General features: G+C 38.8%; 2 pseudogenes; one reads left to right on the top strand and one right to left on the bottom strand.

Moving 5' to 3' along the window:
- The first annotated feature begins 256 nt into the window (after positions 1 to 256).
- Positions 257 to 1243, top strand: LOC128124339 (vomeronasal type-1 receptor 4-like; annotated as a pseudogene).
- Positions 1244 to 14028: 12785 nt separating this feature from the next.
- On the bottom strand, positions 14029 to 14926 carry LOC128125290 (vomeronasal type-1 receptor 4-like; annotated as a pseudogene).
- Between the last annotated feature and the right edge of the window lie 437 nt (positions 14927 to 15363).

Raw genomic sequence — 15363 nt, forward strand, 5'->3', positions numbered from 1 at the left:
CCCTATTCTTAGTGCTGAGTTTTGTGAGAAATATAATGGGAATTTGCTCCATAAACATGTATATTTGGAGACTTCAGCAGTTCTTACTGATTGTTGTCTTTGGTGTTAAAATAACTGTGAGAGATGGTGTGGATAGGATCGTGTTGTGCTGACCTCCTTGGATTTTCAGTCTTCAGCTAATGTGATTCTTGTGCATTTGTGACATCAGGTCCAAAGGACCATCTTAGATATAAAACTACAAAATTTTTCACTGAGAAGTGACTATTGGCATATTTTGAAGTAAATTTTGCTTTGTAACAAAATGGACTCCAGGAATTTTGGGATAGGAATAATATTCTTGATAGAAAATACAGTTGGAATTCTTGGAAATGTTTCTCTTCTTTCCTACTACCTAGTTATTTATTACAAAAAACACAAAGTAAAGCCCTTGGATTTAATTCTCATACATCTGGTCATGGTTAACTGTTTGATCATTCTCTCTAAAGGAATGGGCAACGCAATGATCATTTTTGTGTTGAAACTTTTCTTCAATGATTGGAGCTACCAACTTTTTATGTATGTTCTAAGGGTTTTCAGGATCATGTCCATTGCCACCATCTGTCTCTTGAGTGTCTTCCAGGCCGTCATGATCAGCCCTAGGAACTCCTTTTGGAAGAATCTTAGAGTCAAATCTCTCAACGACATTGGTGTCTACATTTCTCTCTGCTGGTTCTTGTATGTCATGCTAAATGTTCTTTTCCCTTTGTACATGTCCATAAAATTATGAGGGAAAAACATAACAAAAGAGACAGATTTTCAACAGTATGCAGTTGTAGGTCATGACAAAATCACAGTCTACTTATATATAGCTTTCTTTGTGCTTCCTGAACTTTTATTTTCTGCCCTAATCATCTGTTCTAGCAGCTCAATGACTGTCATTTTGCATAGGTACAAACAGCTACTTCAACACATCCGCAGTACTCATGATTTCCATGGCAGCTCCCCTGAGGCAAGAGCCACTAAGAACGTCCTTGTCTTACTGTTCACCTTTCTGGCCTTTTATACCATCTCTACCATCTCACATTGTTGCAATGATCTATTATATTCTCAAAATTGGTGGCTGATGAATATCACAATCATTACAACTTTCTGCTTTCCCTCTTTGAGCCCCTTTGTACTTATGAGTCAATCCTCCCCTCTCTTTAGACTCTGCTTTCTTTGGATAAAATATACAGCATCCTCTAATGTTATTATAACTATTTAAATTGCACGCTTTTTCAGAATCCAAATTTTGAAAAATGAAACAATACAAAAAAATTCTTTGAGGAAGACATTTGTCTGTATAATGTAAACCTTAAGGATTATTCAGGTTTCTTTTGCTGGCAGAACTTCATCCAATTCTAGGAAAACTCTTGGAACCCAAGCCTTTTTTTCCCTTTTATTGGACACATTTCACAACCTTTCTTTAGTCCAGACTGCCTTGAGGAGTATGCTTAATAGGTTTTCAAGAAATTATCCTTACTTTTGTCATCAGGTAGACTGATACAAAATATCTGGGATGCTCTCTTAATATATATTCTACGGAAGCTAAATTCTATAGCCACAAGACTCTACAATTACAGCTACTATTTAAGCCATGAACTTTCAACACAGAATGCCTTGCTCAGTTCACATCTGTTCCAGCACCTCAGTGGCCCAAACTCCTTTTATGGATAAGCTCCTGATCACTTTGCCTGAAGTTGCTTCAGAGGTACAAGCCACAGTCTACCCTGAGCCTGGTTGGAGTTACAATCTACCCTATATGAAAGTTGGAATCGCACCTTTCTTGGGACTAAGTAAAAACATATGGTTGAGGAAGAGTAAAGACACTGTCACAGAGCTGTTATTGGAGATTTAGAATAACAGTGCAAGCCAGTCATGCTTTTCTTCTATGTATGCAGCAATGTACTCAACAGTTTTTTTTTTTTTGGTGAATTAGGAATGCTTTTCTCCTATGTTCCTCCACCTGCAATGGTGTGACATTTGATTCAGTGGAAGATTCTTCCTCCTTTTGGTCTTTATTATGGGCAGAAAAGGCTGAACTGGTTGCATAAAGAGTAGACACGTGCCCGGCGTGGTGGCGCACGCCTTTAATCCCAGCACTTGGGAGGCAGAGGCAGGTGGATCTCTGTGAGTTCGAGGCCAGCCTGGTCTCCAAAGCGAGTTCCAGGAAAGGTGCAAAGCTACACAGAGAAACCCTGTCTCAAAAAACAAAACAAAACAAAACAAAACAAAAGAGTAGACACGTATGTGGAGTTTCCAGCATCATTCCAGAGTTTCAACCATGTCAGTGGTAACACCAGTAGTTGCCTGAAGGTGGATGAAGATAAGGAGTGACCGTGAACAACAGGGTCTTGAGACATTGGCAGAAGACATGGCAAAGAGTTGATACTATTCAAGAGTTACTTTGAAAGTTCCAGAATTCTGATAGGAGTTAGGAACCTAGAGTCTCACCTGCCAGGAGTCAGCCATGATCCACTTCTTCTGATTACATCCTACTCTCTGATGTTTCCGTTGCATCCTAAGACAGTGACACTCCAACGTTTTAGACGTTTGTGTTTTGGGGAATTTTCATTCTGTGTAAGTTTAAGAAATGGGCCCTAAGAGAGGATGATTGGCATTCAAGGGAAGATGAATGAACAAAGACAGAGGGAATCAGCGTATCACAGGAGTCCTTTGTGGCTTCAAAGGCCCCAGAAAAATTGAAAGTTTTATGTTCATAGGTAGGTGCTTATAGGGCTTTCATGGAATATTGAAAATTGTCTGAAATGTGAGTGTTTTTTTCCTTTGACATTGTTTAGCATAGAAAAAATATCTATAGTAAGATGTAGGATGCTTTGGTTATACGGCCAAGAGTGATATAGCTTGGTCTTATGATTAATCAACTTTCAGATGTTTGAGGACCCTCCAAATTGATTCCTACAACATTTATACAAGTTTTCTTGGCCACTATCCATAAACAGATGTTCCACTTTCCACACATCATCACCCCCATCCATTTAGAATAAACTATATGTAAACAAGATACATTGCCTGACTGCTTTTAAGCCTTAATTGTCAACTGCATCTCCGACTGCCACATCCTATGCCACCATGGCTGCATGTACTGAAAATGACACAGAAGGATAACTTAAATACTATCAGCACTGCAGGCCATAGCAAATTAATGAAATAGAGTGCTTCAAGGAGACCCCATCATCACTGAAGTCTCCCAGGACTTTTGAGGCATAACTTTAGAAACATGCAGCCTATTGCTTAGTTGGACAACTGAAAAAATGAACCAGGATGACTGTCATTGTTCTAATTCAAGCCTGTGGCTAACCCTTGACCATAATTTCTGAAGGTGTTAGCAGGAATTCTCCCAGGAATTCTTTAACCTTACATGAGTATGTTAGACATCAGATCCAGCTATTTACTACCAAGAGCTACAACATCTTCCCTGTGGTGTGGCTCTAGCTAGCTTTGAAAGGGAAGATGGCAAACTCTGTTTACTGGCTTTCACTGAGTGCATCCAGTATTATAGATTAAGCATGGGGTGCAGTCTGTGGTGTGGGATGTAGCCTCTACACTGGGTGCATAGTGTTAAGGGCACCCAGAAGTATGGCTTCCTTCAGATTACTGAATATTAGAAGAGGTCCACAAAGCCATAGGGTACTGTGGTAAGATTAGACATTTTAAAAATACTTCTTTATATGGCCCACCTGCAATATATATTAATAATAAGCTGTTATTGTGAGCTATTATTATGAGATGTTACAGACTGGGGTAATTTGAATCTCTTATTTCTTTCCAGACTGGCTTCTGAATTATCTACCAAGCAGCTTGATGAACTGCAGTGGTCCCTTTGGACTTCCCAAGGATGAATCAAGTAACCTATATGTCAACCACAGCTACTTGCTGTCAAACTACATTGGCCATTTGAAACATTCTGTGTCCTATATGATTAGTTGTGAACTTGATTGTTGAACTTTTAAAAATAATATTTTTATTTATTCTTAGAAAATTTCCTACATGTATACAATATATCTTGACTTCCTTCATCTCTCCATTCCTTCCAGAATGTCTTGCAACATGATTACAAATGAGGGATTTGACAAAATTATGATGATTTTGAGCATTTTTATTAAATTATGTTGACTTGAAATAATGGATGTGCTATTTTGTGCTGTACTGAATGGACTGTTTCTAGCAGCAAGCTGAGCCTTTCTTGTCACAACCTCAACAAACAGGTATCCAGTAAAATAAAAACCCTGAGATTTCACCACTCAGTACTCCATCTGTAGAAAGCAGATGCCAGGCTTGAATCTCAGGAGATGTTGCACAACCTAGTGTAATGGGTTCTTGCTGATGACCATGTCCAGAACAGTTATGCAGCCAGGTCAGTTTGGGGTTCATAGACCTGATGTAGACATTATGATTAGAGAAACCTTCCTTATCCTCCATCACCCAAGTCCTGTGACCTTTAGAAATTCAGACACCCCAGCCGAGTGGTGGCGGTGCATGCCTTTAGCCCTAGCACTCAAGAGGCAGAGACAGGTGGATCTCTCTGAGTTTGAGGCCAGCCTGGTCTACAGAGTGAGATCCAGGATAGGCTCCAAGGCTACCTGTCTCGAAAAACAAACAACAACAACAAAATGAAATTCAGAAACCTCAACAGCTGTGACTTCCACACAGACTTTCAAGTCTATGATGCACCTTCCATCATGTTGTCCTTCTGGGATGCATCTTGTTCAGTCCCTCCCATTAATTCCGTCATTGCCAATTTTAATTGGCTTCTCCTTGCTCTGTATCTGCTCTCAGCCTAAATATCTTATCCCACCCACTGTGTCTTCTTGGATTGAAAACCTAGGATATAACCGTGCTCAACTTTCAGGCATTTTCAATTGCACATGACTTTAATGCTTGCCTGAGACCCAGTCCGTGACTCCTTATGCATGGCTCTAGAGTTCCTGATATTTCCCCAGCCTCTTTTAATCTTCTTCTACTTCTTGTTCTCCCTACTGCCCGTCATTTTCCTGTTCTCTTTTTTTCTTCTTTCTCTCTATTTCTAAATATCCCAACAAGACTTATAACTTTACTAATACAGTTTAAAGGTCAAATGTCCCCTCCATAGGCTCAAGTTTTTGACTCTGGGTACAAAGTTGATGCCACTTTGTGTGGAGATTTTAGGAACTTCTGAGGTGGGAGCTAACTTGAAGTAATGGGATATGGGTCAGGAGTGTGTCCTTGAAGGTAGATCCTGGCCTTTAACACAGGAAAACTCTCTTTCAAAATGGTAAGATGAGACTCATCAGACATAGTAGAGAAGGGTTTCAGATTAGCCCCAAACCATGGGGAACAGCCTGTTTATCTGGCATTAAGATATAGATTGGTACACACAAATTATGTTTCTCCAACTGTATACCTGAATACACATGGCTTCCAAATCTTATTCATGGCCCAATTACAATCTTTACATAAAAACTCATCATGACACTAATAAAGGTCTATCTATTGTTGATCAAAACTTCTTTCACATAGATAATATACAGGACAGCTATGACAAGATGCATAGAAGCTGTTAAAGTTTGCAAGAGCAGCAGCAAGATGTGTTATTAGAAGGTATGACTGTAGGGAAGTTTCTCACAGTTCCTCTGGCCAGGACAGTTATGCCCAGATCAAGGCCTCCTGAAGGGAAATTCTGTGGCTTCACCAGCAGATATAATGGCAATGTGCTTTGAAGCTGGACTGAAGTTCTTCAGGATTTTTGTGAAATCCTTAAGGTATCAATAATACCACAATGACTGTCCCTATAGTATACAAAGGTCTGGATTTTTTTATTTTTCTTGTTTATTTCTCTTTCTTTTTTTGTGACAGCTTGTCAGTGAGGAAGGTCATAAGGAAACAATCTGATAGAATACAATTAAACAGTTAAATTTCCCAGCAGCTTAGTTGAAGAAAAACTAAGCACTAAAGATTGATCATGAAATTATCAAAACGACACAAATGTTTCTAATCTTATTCAAAGGTGTCAAATCTGCTCCCAACACCCTAGAGCCATTTGCTTTCCTCTGTTCTTTTGTTATTCTATCTGAATGTCTTTTACCACACTGTAGATTTTTATTCCATGCTTTTAGTGATGCTCTCCTCGATTTGCCTTTAAATATGGGGGAATGAAACACACTTCATAGCTGTGGTTTCCCTCTGCTGTATTTTTGTTTTTCAAATACTTTTGGAATGTCACAGAGGTTCTTTTATGTCTCCAGGACCGTGCAAAGGACAGCTGTGAAAAGATGAGAAGCACAGTTTGCAAGGCCAGTGGTGCATAACCCCAAGCATATGTTTGTCAGATCACCAGCCCAGATAGCATCCCATTAGGTTCTACACCAACCAAATCCACATCAGCACCCTGGGTGTGTGTCTTGTACTGTGGAGTACAGGTTCAGGAGGAGAGAAGCATTCAATTGAACACATCTTCTATCTCCCGAGTCACATGATTATTATGTTTAAAATGAACCCATCTTTCTTGACTGAAATCCAACCCTTCTAGTGTGTGTTGTACTCACCTACCTCTCAATCTTCTGAGGTGTGCATTCATTTTCTTTATCTCAAGGGCTTCAGTCTGCACCCTTCTCATGTTCAGTTACTTCTACAAACGTTATCAACCATCAACTGTGTTTCCCTTCTCCTTGCCCTGCAGCTATCCCAAAATAAATTATCATGGCTTTTAACAGTCCTATAGATTTAAAATGACCAACAACCTCAAAAGCCATGATGCTGAATTTTCAGGCATTTTCAAAACCTTTGTGGAAATAATGAGTGCCTCTGCCGACTAGCCTGTGAATACTTACCCACATCTCATGACTCAGTAGTCACAGATTTTCACACGGGGCCCTTTAGCCCACCTATGTTCATTAGTCTCTCTGTTCATTTTATCTTTCTGTGAGCACTTACCATCCTTTTCTACATCTATCATTTCTGAATAACTCTCATTTTTTCCTGATACAATTTGGAGATGAAATAATCCCAAACTGACTCACTTTTTTTTTTTAACCATTTGTTCCCAGTTGGTGGCATTATGTAGAGAGTCTGTGGAAATTTGGTAGAGAGAGGTAAAACAGGAGAGATTAAATATGGGGAACAGGCCCCATATTTAATACTGTGGATTTAATTGTGGATACTGTGAAGCACACAGTACCCACAATGACAGTCCCTCCTATAGACAGGGATTCTGTTGATGACAGCACCTCAGAACTGTGTGGAATAAGACAACTGCTTGACAGCTGTCAGTCCAAGGGTCTTACTCCTCAGAAGCTTAGGTTAGTGAAAGAAAGGCTAGAGACAAACATTTGCTTACCATAAAGGTCTCTTAAGAACATTAACCTCGTTTAGCTTTATAGAAACTTCCATTAAATCCTGAGAGTGAGTTGACTCATTTGATTTCTTTCTGCATTTCTGGATTCCTTTACACTACATCAAAAAATTTATCCCTCACCCTAACACTTCACTCACTTTGAAAACTCAACTGAGGGGCAGGACATTATCACCCTTGTGTCTGTGACTCTTTTTATTACCATTTTTCCAGTTCTTCACTATGTTCCCCGTTTAAACGTGTGTCATGTTGAACTCCTTGAGAACATGTAAAATGCTTCCCCCTTCATATCATTTTCTCTTTTCATTTGACCACTTTTAACTTATGGTTCAGACACTGCACATCACCTCAAGCCTCCTCTTCCCTGACTCCCTGAGCTGAATTGTCACTCTGACCTCCCCCAGCTACCCTGTGTTATGGCTGTGAACATCTAATTGTACAATGATTGTCAGGGATTGTCTTCAGATATTGTTAATATCATCATTTGCACAAACCAAGTTATGGGAAGAACAGAGAACATGAAAATTATTTTCTCCTGCCTCCCAGAATGATGGCTTTGGTAGTATTGCCAACAATTTTGAGTCTTTTAGTGCCTGCTAAGGGGTTGATTTTCTGCAGTTTCCATTTGAAATGCTTGCTTCTGGCATCTTATAGCAGACGACTTGGGGTGGGATTGGTTAATATAAAATGTCACAGCTTGCTTGTGGATGTAGCTTCCATTGATTGCTCAGGTGGAGGATGTCTTTGGTCTCTAGCCAGATCCTAATAATGGGTCCAGATATAGGAAGTCAGTGCACAGCCATATAGACCTGAGACCACATCAGAGCCATATTGGGGATGTGGCCTGCTGCCTGTGGATATCTTCTGCTGAATGCAAAATTCTAGATGTAGTTTATACTTCCATAACCTTTGTTTCTGTATGTCATCATCCTTCTGTACTGTCACCAGTTGCCTGTGTTAATCTCTTACATGGCTAACTTACACACTTTCTAAAAGCTACTTATTTGTGCGCAGGTATAAACATAGTACATGCATGGTCTCTCTGCACCCTCAGTTTCACGCATGCACTGTGTTCATATTCTAAATTGATGAGAAGGGTATGCTGAATTCTTTCCCACTGTGAAATTATAGAAATTTTATCCCTATGTACTACTTTGATCACTTTACTCATGCAAGTGCTCCTCTTTTTCATATCTATGTTGTCATCATAGAGAAGACTCTTTGTTTAAAAATCCATTGTTTATAAAACAGACATTTTATCCCCATGTGACCACTTTGATCACTTCACTCATGCTAGGGCTTATAGATATAACAGGATAGAAGGGTAGATGATTGAATCTACTTTTAAAGAGCAACAAGAACTTGTTTAAAATGTTTACATTGCTATTGATGTTAATTTATTGATACAAATTTAAAGTTAATAATGTTATAATGTATGTATATTTCTACTCTTGTTTAAGGTATTATGTTTGTGCAGCTCATTTGAAATTATAATGTATAATTAAGAAATACAAATTAATAATTAGTCATCCATGATAATCAAATTTATAATCCTGTTAGTTAAGTTTTCAATGTATATATAGATATATTTCGATTAGGTAGGTAATCTTCAAACACTTCAAAGACCTACAACTTATGACATTTAATAGAGGTTTTGAGAACTTTGACTTTTCTGGACATTGAGACATGTCTGCTCCTGGCAGCACCAATCTACTTCAGAAAAGATGATGGGAATTGAAAAAAACTCCCTATGGAGTTTACTTTCCTCATGGCAGAAGTTAGCCATTTGGGCAAGAAACTGTTCTTGCCTGAACTGCTTGACAAAAAGTTGTATTGACTGGACATGCAGGACCCATGAATAAATGACCACTAAATTTGCCAAAACAAAGAGTGATGATCTTTCAGTTTCCTGCTTTGCAGAGGAGACTGCCAGACATTCTGCAGGACACAGGGAAAAGCAACTGAGAGACTCTAGGCCTATAGGCTGAAGATGGATCCCCCAACATTGCAGAGGAAATTTGGATGACTGTCCAGGCAGGCAGCTGTCTCTGTCATTCTAGACTTTTGTAAGTTGCTTACACTTCCTGTTTACTTAGGTAATATATCCTTCTGGGGTCTTTGATGTGGTTGAAGACTGAATAGTTATAGGTATAATTATCCTGGGTTATGATAAAAGATAAATTAAATATGAAACTTTAGACTCACAAATATAGGATACATGATAAAATATTTTCTTTAATTTTACCAGATACAAATAGACTAGATATTGTAACAGCAACTATTGCTTGATAACTGTTCTATTATATGTAATTTTACTATGTTAAAGTTAAAGCCTTCCTTTTTGATTAGACAGAAAAGGGGAAGTGCTGTGGGATATCTTTCTGTATGCTATAAATATATATTGCTCTGACTGGCTAATAAATAAGCTGCTTTGGCCTATGGCAAGGCAGCTTGGAGGCAGATAGAAAATCCAAGGAGAGAGATAGAAGAGAAAAAGGCAGAGTTAAGCTACACAACTGTTTTGCTATGCAGAGGGCCTAGTTCAGTCTCATACAGGCTCCACAGTTGTTGATCTAAATATGAGTTCCCCCTAGTTTGGTTTGGTTGTCTCTGTAGGTTTCCCCATCATGATCTTGATGCCCTTGTGTAGCAGGAATCTTAGAGAGTCTTATTAATAAAACAAACCCAGAGCCAAGTATTGGGGTGAAGCTGGAAGATTAGAGAGACAAAAACGGGCCACAGCTACCTCACCTTGCCAGTTCCTCAGCTGATCCTGTTTCCTCAGACTGGAAGCCTTTGAGTCCTCATCCAGAATGAAACTCAGCTGAACTGCTGCTAGAAAGCCTGAAAGCTTAACCAGCCAAATGCTGCTAGTTTCTGGTCCTCACGCCTTATAAACCTTTTGGCTTTCTACCACCACTCCCTGGGATTAAAGGTGTGTGTCACCATGCCTGGCCATTTCCAATGTGGCCTTGAACTCACAGAGATCCAGAGGGATTTCTACCTCTGGAGTGCTAGGATTAAAGGTGTGAGTGCCACCATTTTCTAGCCTTTGTATCTAGTGGCTGTTCTGTCTCTGACCCCAGATAAGTTTATTAGGGTGCACAATATTTTGGGGAACACAATACCACCACACCTTTGCTCATCTAATCCCTCTCCTCTCTCTTCGACTGGACTCCTGGAGCTCGGCTTGGCTGTGAATCTCTTCATCTGCTTCCATTAGTTATTGGAGAAAGGCTCTATGATGACAGGGTATTCACTCATTTGAATACTGGGGTAAGCCATATCAGGCACCCTCTCCACTATTGCTAGTAGTCTAAGCTGTGGTCTTCTTAAGGGGCCCCTGGCAGTAGGATCAGAATCCATCCCTGGGGCATTAGTTTTTGGAGGCCCACTACTTGTGATGGGACACCTTCCACAGCCTTGAGGCAGGGGGAGAGGCTTGAACCTGCCTCTACTAAATATACCTCCCCATGAGAGGCCTGACGTTCTTGTAGGAGGTAATGGGGTGTGGGTTGGGAGGAGTAGGTTGGAGGGGAGGGAGTATGGAAGAGGGGGATCTTTGATTGGTATGTAAAATGAATAAAAAGTTTTTCAAAAAAAAAAAAAGGAAAAAGGCAGAGTCTAAAGAGATGCCAGCCCCCACCAAAGGAGAAGCAAGGTGCCAGCAGACCAGTAAAGCCACAAAACATGTGGCAAAACATAGATTAATAGAAATGGGTTAATTTAAGTTATAAGAGCTAGCCAGCAAGAGGCCTGCTATAGACCATACAGTTTGTAAATAATATTAAGCCTCTGAGTGGTTATTTTATAAGCAGTTGCAGGATTGTGTGGCTGGGCTGGATTGAAAAAACCTTCCAACCACAAGGGCTATTCTTTTTTATATCTATGTTAACATCTAAGTTAAAGAAAAGATTCTTTGTTTAAAAATCTACTGTTTATAAAACAGCATAGGATTTTCAAGATTCAACACATGAATATTTTCCTTTAAAATACCAACTATACCTCCTTTACATGCTAAATTTCACAGAAGTTTATGCCAATAACCAAAATACTTAACCTGTCAGAATTTCAGTTCTCCAAATAACTAGAACATTCTACATGGTGATACACATGAACTTATTTTCTCTTGATGACAGCCTAGACTAAACACTGAACTGACTGGGACCTAGAGAGTATTAACTTCAACTTTTTAGAGATATAGAGATTTATCTACTGACCTTTTAATGAATAATAGCTGTAATTATTTTCAAAGTCCATGGAACTTTTGAGATTATTCCTCAAGTCATCAGCATACATGAGCTGGGAGCATAAAATGCTTGCAAGATAAATAAAGGTGTTTACTACTCAGGGAAATCCCAGAAACATATGCACTCTGATGGTGACTATTTTGTTCATCACTATTTTTAATCTTTGTAATGGGTATAAGGAATTGAGATTACCCTTCACTTGAGGATCTTCAAAAAATATCAAACTCATAAGGATAACTAACAGCAACATTATTACCATACTATCATTGTCATAGAGGGAATTGTGAGCTTTATTTCATTGAACTGCAGAAGAATTTTTATCTCCACTTTAGAAATTAGCAATGAATCAGTCTTCTAATGAATTTGTTTATAAAAATCATGAAGACAATAGCCATGAAAATTGTGAAAAAGTAATAAACATATTCATTTAAAATATTATCTCACAGCAACATTCAACATTATTCTTCACTGTGTTTCCTTCTGGAAATATTCTCCACTGAGTAAATTATATGGTAACATAGTCTCTGGAAACTGACATTAAAGACCCGAGGTCCAACTGATTCAATGTGATTTAAGAAAGTGTGCTAAAGTTTTCTAAACGGAGCACTCTTTTCTCACAAAAGAACAACCTGTTGTATTCACCTCTGCTATGCTCTTACAGGTACTAATTTCAACAAGATTAAAACCCCAAATCAGAGTATAGTTTCCCTTAGAAAGACAAATGTTCATGGCACTGGGTTGTCTCACCTGCCTCAATAGGAGAGGAGGTGCCTGGTCTTACTGCAACTTGCTATAGCATGACTGGCTGTAATACTTGTGAAGGCTGCCCTACTATAAAGAGAAAGGAGAAGGAGTTGATTCGAGGTGTGGGAAGATGGGAAGTTAGGGAGAGGGACTGGAAGAAGAGGATGGTGGATGTGGAGATTGTTAGTTTTTCGGCTGTGCTGTGTTCTTACCCTGCACGGAAATGTCATGAAACACGACAGAATCCGCTAATAAGAGTTTTATTAAAGATAAAGGGACAGAGAGTGAACAGGCCTGTGGGAAGCACGTGTGTGGAGAAGAAGGAAGAAGAAGAAGAAGAAGGAACTGGGAACATGGCGCCGGATTTTAAAGGCTGGGTGTGGACAGATCAACGTCACTACTACACGCAAGCACATAGATCACATGGTCACATTGCGCGCCTACGTAGCCAATGGAATGTCATGGATCTTGGTCACGCGAGATGCCCTGACCCGGAAATGGCTATCCTGACCTGGAACTGGCTAGGTGGAAGTGTCTGTCGGGCATATGCGAACACACCTGACCATGGGGGCCTGTTGTAAACCTTTCAGAGACTATGATCAGGATAGAAAAAAATGAATCAATTAATAATAAAAATAGATTAAAAATAAAACATAAATTTAATGAATATAGTTATAATATAATTAGAGTCATAATTTGTAATAGGTTGTTGATTGTTGGATCATTTGCTGTTTCTTTTTATCTAAAAATACGGAAATTTAGAATTAGTGATCATCATATTTCTAATGCATAAAGAATTAACAATATGGAACCTAACTGCTTCTATCATGGCTCAGCAGTGAGAGGTCTAATCATGCAGTTGGGTTGAGTTAATCAGCCAAGGAACCTTACTTAGCCATTGTCAATACTTGCTGGCTGGAAACACAGTAGGTAGACAAAGGCTCAGATTTTGTGTAGACAGAGGCCTTTACCCAGGAACCCATCTGAGTTTTATGATGTAGTTTAGGTCACACATCTTCTTTGCAGCCATTCCTGAGTCTATTTTATGGAAATCTTAAACACCAGGTGCAGGGAATTCCCTGTACTTTTCTCGTAGTTCCTCAGATGGGCCATAATGCTTTGTCCACTACTATCAGTGTAGAATGGTCAGGTTACTTTTCTTTGGAATTAGGATGGGAATAAACTAGACTTGGTGAGGGTGAAGAAGAGATTGTCAGTAAGTTAATCATTTCCTTCTTCAGTTTATGAAATATATCTATAGACGAATCTATAAAAGTTGAACCTTATGTGTCAATTGTCAATAAATTCAGACATATTTCTGTTTTAGTGCACATGAAATAAATTTGAATGAGAAAAGGTACAAAATTTGTAACTTGTGGAATAAAATGAATATTATATGAAGAAATATTTCTGAAAACAGTACTGTTTTCTCACAAAAGAACAACCTGTTTCATTCACCTCTGCTATGATATTACAGGTCCAAGTTTCAACAAGATTAAAACCCAAACTCAGAGTACAGTTTCCCTTAGAAAGACAAGAGGGTATAATATTAGTTGTATGTTGATGTTTTATATAAAAAGTGAATCTTAAAGTTTATATGTTTTTGGAAAGAGACCATATAATATTTATATCTGTGGTGAGATTATGGGTTTTGGAATTCCTTTCTCAGGAAAAGCACAACCTTGGCACTGTGGAGTCACAGCTCATAACAAAAGGCCCCAAAGTAGGAAAACGCATTGAAATGATTGCATTAACGTTCATCAGCCACCAACCAGGGGTATATATGAGAGCAATGAAACCTTGCAAGATGGAAGAGAGGGCATAAAAACATATAAATGTGGACACCAGGGCAATTATGCGGTAGGTGGCTTTGGACTCAGGGGATGTTCTGGAGGAAACACTGGTGCTGTGGATATGCTGAACTTGTTGTTTGTGCCTATACAGAATGATAATCATGGAGGTGCTGGACCAAACAATGATGAAAGAAAATAAAATTTCAGGAAGAACAAAAAATGCTGTATATAATGAGCTTGCAAGGTCATCATGACCTGATGTGGAGCAGTATTTCATGCTACTTCTATGTGTCAGATTATTGCTATTCCCCTTGGTATACATATACACAGGGAAAACCATATTTACTGACATGAAGTGAATCCAGCAGAGGGAAGTGAAGAGACCTATATGCTTTGAAGCTTTGATTTTTGAGAACCAGCCAAAAGGAGTTCCCACTGCTGATGGTGATGGCCTGGAAAACACTCAAGAAGCAGGTTGTCACTATGGACATGCCCCTGCCTAGTCTTTCAATATACAAAAGTAAGTTGCAACCAAAATCATTGATGAACCCTTCCATCCCAAAAGCTCTCATTATATAGAGTAATCCTTTAGAGAGAATGATCAAGGAGTTGGCAGTGAGCATGTGTGTAAGAATCAAATTTGTGGTCTTTAATGCCTGTTCAGTATAGTAATGGATGAGGTAGCAGGAAAGAATAGAGAAATTCCCAACAATTCCAACTGAACTCTGAAGTAAGAACACTATTCCTATTGTCAAATCCTTGTGGTCCATTCTGTCATTTAAAACTTTTTCCTTAAACAGTTCCAAAAATCACTTCTCTGAGCAAAATGGTGGCTTGAAATTTTTAGACGTGGTTGTTGGTGTGGGAAAATCGTATGTTTTCAACATTGTAAAGCTATTGTGGGCAACAAAACAGAACTATGACTCACAAAACGATTTTGTCAACAATATTTGTAAAAAAAATATTTTTTTTCAGTTAAACTGCTGTTGTCTTTAATTGTACATATTTATTGAAAGAAATTGCAGAACTTTGCTAATGTCAATATTAACAGTAATTCCAAGTTGCTGTTGCAGAAACAATGACCAGTGAGTACATATGGAAGGGATGTTTGGGTCTAAATTTTAAAAGGAACTTCTAATTACAAGTCATACTGAAGACAAAATGACTTTAACCACTCTTGCAACAGCATGAAGGAAACCCATGCACA

This window comes from Peromyscus californicus, unplaced genomic scaffold (genome assembly GCF_007827085.1).
Source record: "Peromyscus californicus insignis strain IS unplaced genomic scaffold, ASM782708v3 Scaffold_4__1_contigs__length_199733344, whole genome shotgun sequence".
Classification (NCBI taxonomy): Eukaryota; Metazoa; Chordata; class Mammalia; order Rodentia; family Cricetidae; genus Peromyscus; species Peromyscus californicus.